We start from the raw sequence: 16,611 nt of genomic DNA on the forward strand, positions 1-16,611 counted from the left end.
AAATGATACTTCTGAATAGATTTTACCAGACAACTGATGCGGTTATTAAAGGTAATAATACCTTTAATGGTAATAATACCTTTGATGATATGTGAAAATTTGATGGAACCGGTAGTACCACGGACCAACTAGTATATGTAAGCCTTTCCACCAACCTGGAGAATTTTCTTGGTACCTCTCTTATGTATCATTTCTGTGGTCTACAGAAAGCCTTGGCTAGGTTTCCACTTAATGAATTTCTAGTTTCTAAAGTCTCTAATTCCCACTCTTGCCATAAGACACACTTTTCTCCTCAGTGCCCTGATCCAATTTAGTTTCTATTCTGATCCAGTAGCCTCAAATAGATGGCAAAGGGAACATTAAAGTAGTAAATAAATGAATCCATTGAAAAAGGATAAAGAAAATGATGACAATGAGATCTTAATCAGAACAAAAAATGTGAGGGAAAAAATGAGCAACGTATTTTTTTAAAACAAAGAATGGAGAAGCAAAACATTAAGCAAAATGGATTGAAAGACTTCCGAGAATAGCGATTATTTTTTAATACCATACATAGAGGCGGGGCGCCTGGGTGGCTTAGTGGGTTAAGGGTCCGAGTTCAGCTCAGGTCATGATCTTGCAGTCTGTGAGTTCGAGCCCCGTGTCAGGCTCTGTGCTGACAGTTCAGAGCCTAAAGCCTGAGCTTTACATTCTGTGTCTCCCTCTCTCTCTGCCCCTCCCCTGCTCATGCTCTGTCTCTCTCTGTCTCAAAAATAAATAAAAACATAAAAAAAATACTATACATAGAGGGGATAAATTAAATTTCAGTAGCGTAGATACTCTAGATTAAAAAGTACCTGAGAAATGAAATAAAGAGAGAAGAAAGACAAATGACCTGATCTTACTTTTAATGGAGGTAGGTTTGCTATAAAGGGTAAAGAGGTGATATCCACTGATAGGTAAACCCAGTAGCACCTGGTGGAGGTCTCCAGCCTATTCCCAGACTTTTAGGAGAACATACGGAGACAGAATACAAATCTTAGTCTTGCAAAAACTAGATTTACTTACAGTAATTCTATCTACAGTATGTAAATAGAATCTTCTTTATGTTCACAAATAGAAATGCTATTAATTATAAATTTGAAATATGAGTAAAACCCATTTCTTGTTAGCCAACAGTCCCCTTCAAGGAACTTGGGTTACAAACATCTAACGCCATTTACCACTGAGAGAGAAAGTTTGTTGGGTAGCACATGAGGTAAAGAGGAAGACAGGACGAGAAATTGGCTAAAATGTTGATAGGGCCAAAGCCTGGAACAAGAATATGTAATCTGGACTCATAGTCTGCTTACTAATTTCTTCTCACGTTAGTTTACTTGTTTCTCCATGCAGCTATTAAAATCATATAGTTTTAAATAATTGAGATCTAGAAATTGTGCTGGGAGTATTTTTAGAATAAAGATTTCTTTTAACTGGATATTAGGATCCACTCATACAAAGACATTCATTGGGAAACAATATTAAAGAGATAATTGACTTTTTTTTCTTTCTCCTCCTCCCCTCTTCTCTCCGTTTTCACTTTCATCAAACTCTTAAAATTGATTTTAAATTAACATATATCCTCCAACTATGAAACTATTCTAAAATATGACTTGAGAAATAGTTTAGCAAAATGGAAGACAAATATTTCCATAATGTTGCAACTTTGCCAAATACACAAGTATCTGTCATTAAAAGGAATCGTAACAGGGTTGTCTTCTCTTCCCCTACACTTAGAATAAGGATCTTAATCTTAAACATCACATAAATAGGAGAGATTTAATTAAAACCTCAAGAAATGTGTTACTGTTAATTGAATTCTTGCTACAGTTACCTTTGCAAACCCATGTTAATGAAACTCCAGTTCAAAGTGGATGGGTTTGGGGAATTCAGATAGCTCTTTATTTCCTTACCTGAGATGCCATGATAATCTCGTCAGCCAAATACCCAGTTGGGAGAGTTCTCATTTGTAGCTATTGATCAAGTTTACACAAACTGTTAGGATTTCTAAACAAAACGAATCAGAGGTTCAAAGGCCATAAAGCAAGGTCAGTGGGTGAGAAAGGGAAACACTTCTTTGCATTTTGCAAGCCTTTCACCTGTAGAGCAGAGAATGGACTGGCTCCTACCTGAAGCTAGGGTCCGCTCCGCCCCTCACCTAGCTCCCCCTTCCTCGTCCCTTCCCCCACCGGCGGAACGTCCCCGTCCCCCGTTCGGTATCTCTCGGTATTACCAAGCTATAAATTGCCTTAGAGCTTAGAGACAATCAGGTCAGCACTGCTCTCACAAGGGAAAAGCTTCTTACTTCCGAGCAGAACCGTTCAGGGGAACAAGAGGAAGGAGGGAGGGAACCGGTGCCTTCGTCGTCACTGGGCTGGCGAAGGGTGGAGAGAGAGATGGGGGAGGGGACGGACGGAAACTGCATCCACAGCGGGGTCGCACTTGAGCCCAGTCTACAAACTTCGAGGTGGCTGCAGTGGAAACTCCCGGTGCGCTCTCCACTGCCTGGCAGCTGCCGGGTGGAGTCGCGCTCCCCGGCCCCACCTATGGGACGGAGCTTCCCCAGCAGCGCGGGGCGCCGCACCCCTCAGGAAAAGTCTCCAGGCATCTAGCAAGACTCGGGTCATTCCACCCACCACTTCCACCCCAGAAAACCCCCGCAGGATACTCTCATTAGCCTCCGAGAGCCCCGAGGACCGCCTCCCTGTGGCTCAGTTTGAGGACACTCGCGCAGATCCTTTCCTATCCCCGCCCTGCTCTGCTTTCACAACTCTGCTGGGTCAAATGGCCAAAGACAAACTTCTGCCTCGCCTTCCCCGCTCCCACCTTAAAAAACAAAAAAACAAAAAACAAAAGAAAAAAAAAAACCCCACAGTCTGCGAACCCACACGCATCGGAACTCCTAGCGTGCTGTTGCAATCTGGGCATGCTCAGTATCAGGGCAGGTTTTGATTGAAAGTTAAAAAAAAGAAAGAAAGGGAAAAAGCTTTGTATTATGCCGTCTCCTTCTCTTGTGCATAGGGCTGGCTGAACAGGTTGCAGGGCATCCCTGAGCCTCCCCAAGGGGCTTATCGGGTGCCCTTGATTGCGTCTCCTTGGGATCTATCCCTCTCTTAGTTCACCCCCTCCCCCAGCGCTCCCGAACCTCCCTCTCCCGGTCCCTGTCCGCTGTGGGGATGGAGAGACACTAACAGAACTGGGATGGGCAATGTTGGCTGAGCGGATCCACCTATTATTAGTGGGCCCGGATTGGCTCCTTGCAGCAGCGTACCGAGGTGGAACCAATCAGGCGGTCGGGGCTGGGAGGTGATGGGCGGCCGCCTCCTCACTGGAGGGATTCCTGGAGAAGCTGCAGTGTGGGGATGCTCTAGACCAAGTACTGCCCTCCGTGTCTTTCTACCTCCTCCTCCTGCAGCGGCGGCAGCCCAGCACTTAGCGGCGGCAACTTGAGGCTGCACCCGGGGCGAGCCCCCCAGGGTGGTGCTCCACTGAGAGGGGGGCTCAGCGCCCCGAAGGGGTGTGTGTAGGGTGGGGTGGCCAGCTGGGACCAGCTGGTGGCCCTGAAAAACCTCCCACACACCCACACCCACACACCCCTTTTGTGTTGCAGGCTGCCCCTCCAAGAGCAGAGGCAGCGAGAGGACGCGTGTGTCTTGCACAGGTCCACGCGGGGAGAGCGGTGGGGACGGAGACCGGCACCACCTTCTGGTCCTCCCTCCAGGTAAGACAGCGAGACTGGCAGCGTGGCCACCTCAGAGGTGCCCGTTGGCTTGAATTCGCCCGCAAGATTTTGCTCTCGGTACACTTGGGTTTTGGTCTTGGAAGGCAGCGACCTGGGGAGGGAGCCCCGGGTGGCCTATTGTGAGAAATATAATGAGCCACATGTACATCTCCTGGAAAAGCACTTTGCCCAGCGCCCGTGATTCAGAGCCCGGAGTTGATGTTGGGCATCCCCCATCTTCTTGCTGCCTCTTTCCTTCCCATTCTTTCTTCTCCGTCCCCCACCCCCAATCTCCATCTCTCACCTCCCCCGCCCCTTGCTCAACCTCTCTCTCTCTCTCTCTCTCTCTCTCTCTCTCTCTCTCTCTCTCTCTCATCTTCAACCTCCTCCCATCCTAAGAACGCACAGGGTTTCTTTCTCTTCCTGGAAACGATTGTCTTTTCTCAGAAGAAAGAGGGGGTTGAAGAAAGGAGAAAGATTTATTTTGCCTCGGGGGGGGGGGGGGGGGAGGAAAACAAGATAGAATACAATCTCTGCAAAAATTAGAGTACAGAAAGCAATTAAACTGAATAAAGGGAGGAGACAAGCCATCCAGCCCGGGCTGTCAGAGAAGGGAAGCTTCAAGTTTGACTTGATCTCCTCTTTACAAGAGGCTGTGTCTCTTATTTGATTCCTTCAAATGAAACAAAAATAAACCACTGCTTTAACCCACTTTCAACTGCTTAATTGCTGTTGCTTTTAACCATGTGCTAACCAAGTGCTAACCATCTGACTTTTCCTGTTCCCATCCGTCCTGTGGGGCTATTTCGTATTGCCCATCAGCAGTAATATCTGAACTTTGAGGGGTTTCTCATATGAAGAAACAATTTTTTTTTTTAAACAGAGTCTTACCTTCCTGAGGTTCTCTGGTATGGCCTTTATGTTGGGGAGGGCAAAAAAAAAAGTAAAGTTTCAAGACATTTTTGTAAGTAACACCAGTGTTATCAGGAGGTTTGGATTTCTCTTTTGAGAAAGCTAATCTTCTAGTTAGTTTTGTGTACATGTTAGTTTTCACTTTATTAAATATTAACCCTTTGGTGAAATCAACCATTTCAGTTTGGTGTTAAAGCTAATTTTGTGTATGAATTGCCAGTTCATCCTACCATTCACTATGCTGTGCATTTGATTGCCTAGATATCGTACTCGTGCCTTGCCTTATTTTTTTTTAATGAGAATATTTAGTGAATGTAAACATGGCTGGTGTTCATGCAATTTCAGTACCCCATTTGGAAGGCACACGGACGCTCAGCTGGCCAAGAATCCTCTCATACTGGAACAAAGTTTAGAAAGTAATGGTAGGGAGATAGGCTGGAATTTTAAAAACCTTAAGGGGAAAATTGTTTTTGTTGTCATGTCCTATTATGAGAAAGAGAAGGACAGCAAAACAACTATGTTCCCTGCTGCCTGCACAATAGGTCAAGTAAAAGGTACTTGTTGGACAGAGCCTTGACAGCAGCTTCAGCAATTTCTAATTCCCTCATCAATGATATAAGCTTTCCTTTCCTTTTATTCATCAGAGACAGCTAAGTGATTATTGTCAGATGGGAGGAGGTAGAGAGAAGTGCCTAGCTGAATGTAATGGGGAAAGCATTCCAAGTGGGTCCTACATGAACGCAGAGAAGCCAGCAGATGTTAGTGTCCAGATGACTCCTTTCCTTTGATTTATCAGGGGAAATGCCAACTCTCATGTTTTGTTCTATTTGCACACTTGGGGTAAAAAAAGGCAATCTTCTTTCTAACTCTGTCTGGTCTTCCACACTAATTTCTGGACCCCAGAAAGTATTTTTTTTAAACCACATATCTTTAGTGTATAAGTTTATACACTGACTTAGAAAGGAGCTGGTTTCATTTACTATCAATGTAATGTATATTTTCTAAACCATTTTCCATTTGAGGCACTTATCTTTCCTATCTAAGTAGAATTAGCTAGAGTCACAAAAACAAGATCTTCTGTCTAGAGCGTTCGGCATTTAAATGCCTTGTTGCTGTTGTTGTTGTTGTTGTTGTTTTAATGTAGTATCTCTGTTGAAAGCTAACTGATTTCTAGAGGTGCCACCTTTTAGGTACAAGGACAAAAGGACAGTCGCTTAATTGCCTTATATGTGTACAACTGAATTAACAAGTTTATACATGAAAAGATGTACAAAACAGAAGCCCGATTACTGCCCATGCAAGCAAATTAAGATTTTGTTTGTTTATTTCTCCACTGTCTTAGGGAAGGTAAAAGTTTGTGCTTGATTTGTGAAATTTATTTTCATGTATCTTTACAAATGTTACTTATAGCAATTACCTGTAGGAGAGATGCATATGAGTAGTTTTTCACATACTTCTGAAAAATTAAGCCTTTATGTTCTAGAAGTCAGAACTAATTCCAATATATAGTGCGTGGATTGAGAGGAGACTTTAAATGATACATTTTAGGAAAGTATTCCCACAAAATGTTCTCATGTGACAATTTCATATAATCTTCACATTTCCTCCTTTAAAAAGAATATCTTAGTAAATCCTCATCATGTTTTAGAGCAAACATGGCAATTAGATTTTAAGGTATTCTTATCAGAACTGAAGACTGCTACTATACACAGGAATCCTAAAATACTAATTCCATAAAATACCATTCAATCTTAGTAGTTGCAGAGTACTTTTATGCTTCATTTCATAATGGAGAATATTATTCTATTTTGTCCAATTATCAGATAGCTCTAATGAAGAAATATGAAAATGGATAACATGGTATTTACATGGTAAGATTTTCAGGTTAGGCTTGATGCTAACTGAAAATAAAACTAGAATATAGTAGCTTGTTTTAAATGATAGTTGCAAGATGAAATGGAAGTTTAATAAATAAAATGCAGAATGTGTTAGATAGCTGAAAGTTAATTTGAACTTCCAGTTAACCTAACAACACCATGGACATGATACCAATTCATATCTTTTGAGGCTAGTTTATTAAATCAATTTAAAGAAATTCCCCAAACAGGTTTTTAGAACCATCTAATCTAAAGAATTCGACTCAAGACGGACAATTTTATGAGCCTGAAATACTTATAGCTCTTATGATTTCCAGTTTGTGCAACAGCCGGGAAGAGATATCATTAATGCCAAATTGGAACATAACATTCCTTTTTCTAATGGTAGTGATTAGACGATTTAGGGGAGGGAAAGCAGAAATAAAACATTTTCATCACATAATGGAGTAAATTTAGTCTGATATTACAAAAAGCCAAGACCAAAGTTTGACTTTCTGCCATAAAATAATGTAGGTATGGGTCCTGCAAGTGTTTTGCTAAACAATAATGCTTTCTAAAATTAAATGTCTGCTGTACTTGTGGATTTTTAAATTTTTTCAATGATTTGCTTGTCACAAATATATCCGTATCAAAAGTTTAGTGGATCAGAGATGCTTTTTAGCTGAATCTGTTTTCCATTGAAATTGGCTAAAGCTATTTAAACTGGAACAAAGTATATGGCAGTCTAAATTCATAAGTAATTAGCATTTAGGGATATGTGTGTGTGTGTGTGTGTGTGTATGTGTGTGTATACACACAGATGTATACACACACATGTGTATACTTTTTAAATTATGTAACTTTTTCTAAAAGGATTAGAGATTAATGGACAGTATCAAATAATCTGCTGAAGCTAGGGACTACTGTAAAAAGGACCCTTCAAAGAAAAATAACAGTGACTTGGGGATGCTTTTAATGGTTCTTTGGTTGAAAGCCTATTATACCCAGAGGCAAAATTAATGGGGGTCTAGATCTTTCCCTGTAGACAGCTTTTCTATGGCTTTGGGAAGAAGTTATTGTTCATATGAGTCATGGATTTAAAAAAAAAATCAGTACAGGAAGATGCACTTCTATATACAGGTGACAAACCAAAATCATATTTTCATATAATATAGGGATAAACTTTCTGTTTTTCTAAAGCTTGTATCAGGTGGTTTTTTCAACATTTGCATAAAGCTAAACTTGTTCTGAATCTTTTACATAACTGTATGACATGGTTATTGCTTTTTTCAGGTAAGGGGGAGTGGTTTGGTGTCTTTAATAATCACTCAAGGAATGATCAATATTTTTTCATAATATTTTTGAACTTGATTTAAACATCTCCATTAAGTGTGGCCATTTTTTTTTAGAGCAGGCATTTATTTTCTCTAATGAGAAGAAAACAGCATGTTTCCTTTAACTTCCTTGTCACTTTAAGAGTTCTTGAAGAGCTGCTTTTATATTGACTATAAGATAAACTATGCTAGCAGGGCATATGGACGTCTCTCTACTCACATGGGTTAGTAATAGGAAAATAAACTTATTTTAAATTATACTGCAAATATGTTAACACTATCTATTGCAAGTAAGAAAGTATGCTGTCCTTTCTTGCACCTATGAATAAAACGTGAGCCTTTAACTGTTTTATTTAAAAAAAAAACCTATTATTTTTAAAGTGTACAATGAGATATCTATGTTGTCAAGAGTAAGCACTGGAGATGCTCTTTGTACAGTTTTAAATATAAATGTAGAGGTCCTGTTGCAAAGAAGCCCTCCTTTAAAATATGTTCCTTAATTTAAAAGCAATATTTAAGAAAGTTCTAAAACAAATTAAAGCCCAGTTTAGAAAAAAAAGTAGCACATTTGTGATAGTATTAGAGATGAATTTTCTGCCACATCTTTGAAAAATGAGAAGCAGATTAAAAATTATTTCTCTAATTTCTCTAATTTTTATATTTGGTTTTATCGTAAATTTTAATTGTGTGGAACTAGTTTTTGTTCTCTGTGTTTGTTTTGTCTCTACAATGCTCAGTGCTTAGAAGGCTATGGGGCATGCTGGTTCCCATAATTTACCAGTAATATAAACGAGGGGAGGTTAGAGTTCATCTTTTTTCGGTTATTGCTATTGTGGAAATAGAAAGAAAAAAATACTGGTCATTCCTATACTGGTCTCACATGTAGTATGTTGAGCATACTAATTATACACATAGGGAATAATTTTGTTAAAGAGGAGCTCTGGAACATTGTAAGGCAGATGAAGATAACAAATGCCTTTTATTTCTTAGCTGTTTGTACAAAATGGGAGCTAGAAAATTTCCATGCAAAGAATGGCCCTTTTCAGCTAGTATAAGAATCTGGTAAAACTCTTTTCCTAACAGCCTGTAAGACGACATTTGATCACACATACCAGACAAGAACTCTGCCGGAACATCCCCAAATACTGTGCGTAAGACATTTAGCCAAGTGCCTCAGTCAGGAATTTATTTTTGGTTGAAATATCCAATTAATCAAATCCAGGGTTGGTACTGAAATGTGGGTCTTAGCTCATCCCCGTGCACCTATTGTGAAATGCAGCTTTGCTTCTCACCCTAAACAGCATAGAGTTCATATAATTACGATGTTTTGCCAAAGGATATCCTGAGTAAAAGGAGTTGTGTGTTTTTTCTTCAATTAGTAAATGTTGTCTTTTTTTTTTCCTAAACAACTCAACTAGTTAAGGATAACATGCACATAGGCACTTAAACACAAATAGAATCACAGAGTTATTTAAATGTAGAACATTCTTATGCTACAATTGCTTAAATAAGACACACTATCTCTTGTCCTCCTCTCACATCCCCTCTGACTACAAGCATCTTTTCACATTAGGAATTAGACAAGCCCAACCCACACCTCTGATGAGAATTCCCTGGGTGTGGCCTCCAGAGGGCAGCCTCTTGTTTTTACGGAGGTCCATTTCCTCTCTGGGCCAGCCTTGCCGCCCAGACCTCACTCTTGCTGGGAAGCAGGTAATTGGATTTACTAATTGCTACTTAGAGATTTGTGGGCATATTTTCATCAACCTGAAGGCAAAAACACATGGAATACTCAGACGAAACATACACAGCCATACCAAAGTTAGCACTAACACTTTTAAAATGTGATGTTGGTCCATGTTTTTATAATTGTTTTTTTTTAAAGTCTTTATTTCATGGAATTTGTTCTGATTACTCACAGATGATGAGATTGTTAGACATTGAGTGAATCAGTGTAACTTTTTGTACTTATTAATACCCGTGGATAAAGCTGAAATAATTGGTAAAAAGAATTTCAGATCCTTGGGTTGGCTTGGGTACTTCCAAAATACACCTGTGTCTTGTTATGGAACCCTTAAAAATTTACATAACTCATCTTTGTTGTCACTGAAAATTGAGAACTGGTGTGCTTTTCTATGGACTCTTTGGATATTACTGTGAAACACCACAAAGGGTTGCTTTTAAGACAGATTATTAATAATCTGTTTTCTGACCTAATTTTATGTGAGAGGTACTGTAAGTATGAACAACAGTATAGCATCACGGCAACAGACTAGACTCCCAAAAATGTCAATTTCTAACTGTGTGCTCGTGCTGTCTCCTTCAGAAGGAGAAAGCCAATTGAGTGTATTTTTTTTTCCTCGTGATGTACTGCACCCCAGTATTCTAGCAATATAAACAGTGGGTAGGACCTTGTTCACCACCTGTAAAACAGGGACACTGTGTAATTTTGAGGACAAAAATCATCAAAAAAATTTTCTTAGACAAACAACTTAATGGCCTTTGAAACAAGGAGAAGTGATATAACACAGGTTACCAAGGCCTAATTTAGCTTCTCTCCCAATCAGGGTTTAGGTAGCAGGGTTATTAAGAACAGTTGACACAATTTCTCAGGATAAAGACAAGGTAGCAAAGCATTGAATCTCTTTCTGACTTGGACTGTCTGCCAGATCCTGGTTTACAAGGCTGGCTTTCTGCCTAATCCCCAGCATTTTCATCAGATTTGAGGACTGAATAAAGTGAACCATTGGGTATTAGAGCATATTTCTAGAGCACCAGAATCTCTTCTATAAATAGAATAACATCACCATTCTATTTTAACCAATGTCCAAAATCCAAGAACACACACACGAAAATTTATATATATTTCATACTTGAATATATGTAAATCAGACCACTATATGCCTAAAAATACTTTTATTTATCTGGCTACAGAAATTCTCATGCTGCAAGGGTAGGTAACAACTTGATAGTACATGTATCTATTTTTAGTATTTTTATTAAATTTAAAAAGCCAAGCAATCACCTTGAGATATATCTAATAATTCAAGAAAGTGACATTTCAACAGAAAGCCACCATACTCATAAATTGACCAAAACTGCTCTGCTTTTAAATTGTGAAAACAACACAAGAAGACAAAAAGTACCCTATATGCATGTTTCCTTTTTTTTTTTTTAATCAGGAATCATAGATACTTTCTGACACCACAAATGAATATTGATGATAGCGGAGAGCCGACTCCTTCAGGAAAAAGTAGAGTAGACAAGTTCTGTTATGGCTTTGAGAATCTGTTTCATGGTTTATATATTGAACGCATAGCGACAGTCTTATATCTCTTGACTTCTGGACCTTTAGACCTGTATGCATTGAAGCATATTACCACTCACTGCCAGAGTAGAAGAGATTTGCTCTGCTGTCCAGCTAAGAGTAATGTAGTAACTCCCTTGCCTCACCTTGGTTTTCTTCCTTTGCCACCTCTCACCTTCCTACCCTCTCCTTATTCTTCCTTTTCTTCTTTCTATCTTAATGAATTATCTTCCTATAAAATCACTAAGTGGAGCTTTGTTCTCTAAAGTGCATGATAATCTCTACCACCTGGACTTCCTTTTGTGTCAACAAGCAGGAAATTTAATTCTTAATTTATAGACATTTTAAGTTAGCTTTACAAAACAGCTGTATAGATAAATAAGGGAGCAGACTCTTCATTTGTTTATGAAATATGCCATGATTTGTGTGTTTGTTTTTAAGACCTTACATGTGAAGTCTAGCCTATTGGTAATTTCTAGAAAAAATTTGATTACAAAAAGAACAATAGTGTTTGAAAGTCCAAACAAATGGCATATCCTCTTAGGCATTTTTTTCTTTTTTTTTTTTCTTTTTCCTATTTTGTTCTTCTAATGATAACAATTAATAAATGTTTTTCTGACAGGGATGTAGCCCTGAATTCTTAAAAAATTACATTGCCTTATTTGGTTTTGATGATGGAGAGATTCTCCATTTTACAGATGCAATAAAGCAGACTCAGAAGTTAAGTTACCTGCTTGCAATTACACACTCGGGAAGCCTTTATAACTCTCTCCTACCGAATCTTGCTGCCTCAGCATTTAATAAAGAAAAAAAAAGTACATTTTTAAAATTCTCTCAATATATAAGAAGTAGTTTGTCATTCCTTATCAAAATTAAAAACACAAATCTAACATCACTAAATTTAGATATACTCTTTTCATATTGAAAAGGTAGGGAAAGTGTAATATGCAGTCATTAGCTGTGTGACTAAAACTCTGAAATAAGTTGTATTTGTAATTGAAAATGATTCAAGGGACTGTTTTCTAAAATGTAAGAGAAGTCACTAAGCCTGAGTCACTAGGCTCGGTTGGCCCTTAGTCATTGCTATATCACTGCGATAGGAGATGTCATTTCACTTGTTTCCTTATTTGTAAACTATGTAGTCCGAAGCCACCTCCTGGAGGGGCACAGAGATGTGACCGAGATAATGAGTGTTGTAGCTTTACTGCCTATGAGTTCTCCTTACTCCTGTCTCATTACTTCCCTCATTCGCACTCACCCACACAACCTGTGACTGCTTCCTGAGCATAATATTGATGGAAGTTGTTGAATCTGTAGATTCTTTTCTATTGCAAGATGGAGAGAGCTAAGCAGGGGACTTATGCAAGGCCCAATTATTACTCAGTCCTAGTGTGAAGTCTGTCAAATAGCAATCCTTGGTATGAAGAAATAAATACATTTGGACGTGATTAATACACATTGCAATGTGGGCTAACTTAATTGACTGTCTAGCGGATCTGATACAAAGAAAGGAGTTTTAATTGGGAAAGACCTATGGAAACAATGCAAAGTTAATTAGAGCATAGGAGAGGTATTTATGGGGAGTTTTGGACAAATGCAGGGTAATCAGATTCTTATGTTTTTACTACATGTCAGGCACTTTTCTGTGTACTTTCCATGCTTCATTCCATTTAACGTTGCCAACAATCTTAAGAGGTTGATACTAATGTATAAATTTTAAATGAGAAAATTGGGGGAAACGTAACTTGTTAGGGTCATATAACTGTTACATAGTAGGATATGGATTCAAACCCAAGCAGTCTATTCATGGAACCTGTACTCAACCATAAGCAATCATATAGTCATTGAGATCCTCAGTGGAAGAAGGGGAACAAATGGTGACCAGGAAGTAGGGGTGTCTCAAAGAGATCGACGAATCATAGGCAAACTTTGTCCACTTCATAGTTTGAGCCAATATGACCACCACAGTGATGTGATAAAAGCATGAAACATCGAAGTCTTATAGACCTGAGTACAAATACCTACTCTGTCATGGTGAGCTTCAATGCGATTATTTCACTGATAGAGGTTTCATTTCACCAGGAAAGGAACTGTAATAACGTTTGCAAATTGTCTCATACTCAGTGGATGGCAGATCTGACCACCCTGGCCACCCATTTGTATGATTCAGGGACTCTTTTATTTAGAAAAATTCCACCTAACTCAAAATGGTTTAGGAAAGAAAAGAGATTTTAAAGTTCTCATTACCATACATCATCATGTTCAGGATATTCTGGATTTGGTCACAGCTGGAGATGGAAAATCAAACCATATGATTAGGACCAGATCTGTTATCCCTTACTCCCTCCCAGCCTTCCATCTTAGTCCTGCTCTCCTCTTCCATTGCTTTATTTAGAGTCAGGCTCTTAGTTTACAGTGGTAGGAATATACCCAATGACTATAGGGTCATTTAAGAAATCTCCATGTAAAGAGAGCATCTTTTTTTGCCAAAAAATTTCAGGATAAGCATGACTGGAACAACTTGGGTCACTTGCCCTGAACCCATGAAATATGTTATTTATCTAGGCTGAGCATTGTGTCATCCCTGGATTTAAAAGTTGGGCACAGCATTACTTAACTAAATAGAAAGAGAGTTTTGCTGTTACAAGAAGGAAAATGACTAGATTTAGGGCAGGCAAAAGCAGCCAACATCCAGTTCCCAAGCTCCAGGCCTTGACCTCAGAAAAGATGCCACCTGGCCTTAATGCTGGTGCAGGCTCTTGGAGGACCCCTGCTGTTCCAGGCACTAGTTGGTGGGTCAGGGGAAGATCCAAGGAATTCTAGGGAAAGATCCATTGTAGTTGAGGATGTGGAGAGGAATGACACTGAGAGGCTTAAAGCAATGGCCATTTACCGTTATGGAAACATTCAGTAATTTGACAACAGGTATGACTTTTTCAGGGTGGAAATGCTGAATATCAGAGGTTAAGGGCTGAGTTGAGTTTCATTTAATTCTATTTGGGTCCTTACTTCCTCTTTTTTAATACAGTAGTCAGGTACTTCTAGAACTTGAGGATTCTTAGACTCTAAATTCAGTAGAGCTGAAAGCAGCTGCCCGAAGGTATGTGCAGGGCCAGTTGTGCATAGGTCAATACTTCAAATTGTTGTTTTGTGTGTGCGGGGGGGGGGGGGGGTGGTTATTTCAAATTTACAACCACCCTGTTACCCCAACTCCCTATATATTGCTACAGATGCAACAGAATGAACAAAAATACGATACATTTTCCTCCCTGCTGTAGCCCAAAATGAACAGGAATTTTTTAGGAATAATGTATTTCTTCAGTAAGTACCAACATGTTGCTATTATAAGCCAAGCACTGTTTTAGATGCTGGGAATGCAGAAGCAATCAGCAGACAAGTTCCCTGCGTTTAAGGCAGTTTGCATTCTAGGGAAGGATACAGACAATGAAAAGCAACAGCAACAGCAAAACACAACTAAGATAGTTTCAAAAAGTGAGAAATGCTGTTAAATAATAAAACAGGCAAGTAAATGAAACAAAGAAACACTGGGGACTCTGGTGAAGCAAAAAAAAAAAATATTTAAGTCGAGGCATAAAAGAAGAGGGAGCCAGCTATGTGAAAGTTAGAGGAAGAGCATTACAGCTTCCCTCCATGGAGGGAATAAGTTTCTGCTCCTGGAAGAAACTGAAGGCAAATGCAGCCGAAGTGGAAAGGTACTGGTTTCATGAGTTGAACCCTGCTTTCATATTCTAATTAAAACAATCTTTAAATACTATTAAGGAAAAATTTGAAAACAATGTGATTATGATCACAATAGCCTCAACATAGTTTAAACACACATGAAATGTCCTATCTGGGTAATACATTTTCAGTCTGTGTTCATATGCTTATATTGTTTTATGGTTATGGTATCATGGAATACATGCTCTTTCCACCCTGACTTTCAAAATGCGTTCTTAGGTGTCTTGCAGGTGTGTATTTTCATTCTCCATTTTCATCTTTAGAAGTGAACTCCTTTTCTTTCGTGGCATGTATTCCTTAGACACTCTCTATATATCTTTTGTTGAATCTTAATAACCTTTCTCGTTTTGCCCTCCTTTCTAAGGGAATCGCACATGTGGCCTACCCCCTAATTTTATTATTTCTCTGAATTTGAGTGAACACCTTGGCTTTTTATCACAGCAATGATTTTTTCAATGTAATTTCCTTTTGAGTATATATTCAATGATATCCTCCAAAACTCTAATTTAGATTTTTGAAACAAAAGTAAATAAACACTGGAAACATAATGAAACAAATCAGTTTGTGTCGACTGTCATTTAGACAACACAAGTCTCAGAGCATTAACCGGAAATTATTTCTCCTTTATCTAGTTTCATATCCTGGTTTCGAGAACTCAATAACCCAAGTCTACCTAGGTCATCTTGTGATAGTAAACTGGGTGCTTACAGAGGCATATTAACTTCTGTGAGATTACAGTACTACTCAATATGCTGCAGTGGTGATGAAGTAATAATTAAAGCGTCAATCTCAAATGGCCTTCTATTTTCCCTTAAGATTCCTCTGGACATTATACTCTGATAATATTATATTTTGAAAATGGAATTTTCTTTGCTGAAATGGCACAAACCCACCTATGTGTGAATACAGCAAGGGTGTTTAATAAACTATTCTGGTCAATAAGCGATAGGCTCTGTTTTCCTTATCTGTAGAAACGAGGCTCTTTAGTATCCTAAATATCTTCTGTTTTAGTACATATATACAGGTATACTTGCATATATTTGGATTTTACAAATATTGCTGATTGCCCCACTAACTGCAAGTGTTTCAGGATTTTGCAGTGGTATTTTTTTTTTTATCATCTCTGACTTGCCAATGCTTGAGAGACAATAGAAAAGGAGTGTTCTAGAGAATTGTGTGTGAGTGAATGAATCCACTAAATCTATATTTTCTAATGTTTTCAAATGACAGCCAAACTCAATACACAAGTTCAATAAAAAAACTCAAACAGAAGTTCAATAAAATATTTTTATGGTGTTGTGTTCTAATACTTCCTTTTCAGTTCTCTTTTTTCCTAATTCATTAAATAACACTACTGGTCATGGCCAAGTAAGTTAATTTAACAACCTACTAATAGGTAACAATCTGTAGTTTTAAAAATACTTCTTTAGAAGTATTACCAATTTTCAAAGAATTAGAGTACATTTAAGATCCCATTAAGTGTATGTAAGTACAATTGATACTCAGAAATTTGCAGTGGCTTATTTTGAATATAAGGGATCATCATTCTGTAAATGTGTGAAATTTAATAGAATTCCCATACCAGAATTATAGTGTTCTTGCTATACTCACATAGGGGTAATTTTGTGTAAATTTGCACTGGGTTATTTTTTTAATTAATTTATTTTTTGGTTTTTACTTAAATTCCAGTTAGCTAACATTAGTGTCATATTAGTTTCAGGT

At 38.5% G+C, this 16,611-nt stretch overlaps 1 protein-coding gene across 1 annotated transcript in view; it reads left to right on the top strand.

The window, feature by feature from the left end:
* Positions 1–3,688: 3,688 nt before the first annotated feature.
* Positions 3,689–16,611, top strand: part of SYT1 (synaptotagmin 1) — a 555,677-nt gene continuing 542,754 nt past the window's right edge. The window contains exon 1 of the mRNA XM_047865729.1: positions 3,689–3,739. The gene's annotated coding sequence lies outside the window, so the exon portion shown is untranslated. The remainder of the gene's footprint in view (positions 3,740–16,611) is intronic.

Source organism: Prionailurus viverrinus, chromosome B4 (assembly GCF_022837055.1).
Source record: "Prionailurus viverrinus isolate Anna chromosome B4, UM_Priviv_1.0, whole genome shotgun sequence".
Lineage (NCBI taxonomy): Eukaryota > Metazoa > Chordata > Mammalia > Carnivora > Felidae > Prionailurus > Prionailurus viverrinus.